Source organism: Buceros rhinoceros, unplaced genomic scaffold, assembly GCF_000710305.1.
Source record: "Buceros rhinoceros silvestris isolate BGI_N320 unplaced genomic scaffold, ASM71030v1 scaffold22803, whole genome shotgun sequence".
NCBI classification, from domain to species: domain Eukaryota; kingdom Metazoa; phylum Chordata; class Aves; order Bucerotiformes; family Bucerotidae; genus Buceros; species Buceros rhinoceros.
In genome coordinates, this window is record NW_010402135.1 from 3,613 (window position 1) to 4,268 (window position 656).

General features: G+C 60.4%; 1 protein-coding gene across 1 annotated transcript in view; it reads left to right on the top strand.

The window, feature by feature from the left end:
• The window catches only part of FRMD5 (FERM domain containing 5), a gene marked incomplete at both ends in the record, with an annotated part of 10,953 nt that overhangs the window by 358 nt on the left and 9,939 nt on the right, over positions 1-656 (top strand). The window lies entirely within an intron of this gene.

Genomic DNA, 656 nt, shown 5'->3' on the forward strand with positions numbered 1-656 from the left:
GGGGCGGGGGCCCCCCCCGCAGCAGCAGCACCGTGACCCCACCCACAGTCGGGGCAGCAGCATCCCCACGAGCACCCCCTGGTTAACCCAGCCCGTGCCTTCTCACTCCATGAGCAGCCCTGAGATGGCTCTTGCTGTGCAAGATCGCCAGGCCGCTTGCAGAGCTGGTGTGGTGGAAAAGCACCTTGATGTGCTGTTACCACCGTGATGTGTGAGAACGGGCTTCCCCACCCAAGGGTGCTCCACTCGGCACAATGCCAGGTCCCCCAGCGCCTCTGGCTGCGTCCCCGGGACGAGCTGGGGAGATGTGCCCCAGCAGTCAGAAAAGAAATTTCAGCTCCGAAGCATTTCTGAGTTATTTTGCAGTACTGGTGTGTTTCCCCCCTTGTAGTGATTTAAGTAGGAATCATAAAAATTAATGTACTGGCTCCATTTCACTGAGGAGCTGAGGCTGGAGGGAATTCGCTCAGAGCGAGGTCCTTCTATCCCCGGCAGCATGAGGCGGCAGGATTGTTGTAAATCCCTCCAGGAGACACCAGCTCCAGAGCCACAGCAAAACACCAGAGTGACAGCTGCTGGCTGCGGAGGGGTCCTGGACGAGGGAGTGGGGCTGCGCCCGCCCCTGCCAAGCAGGGCGCGGAGCGAAGCCCCGAGAT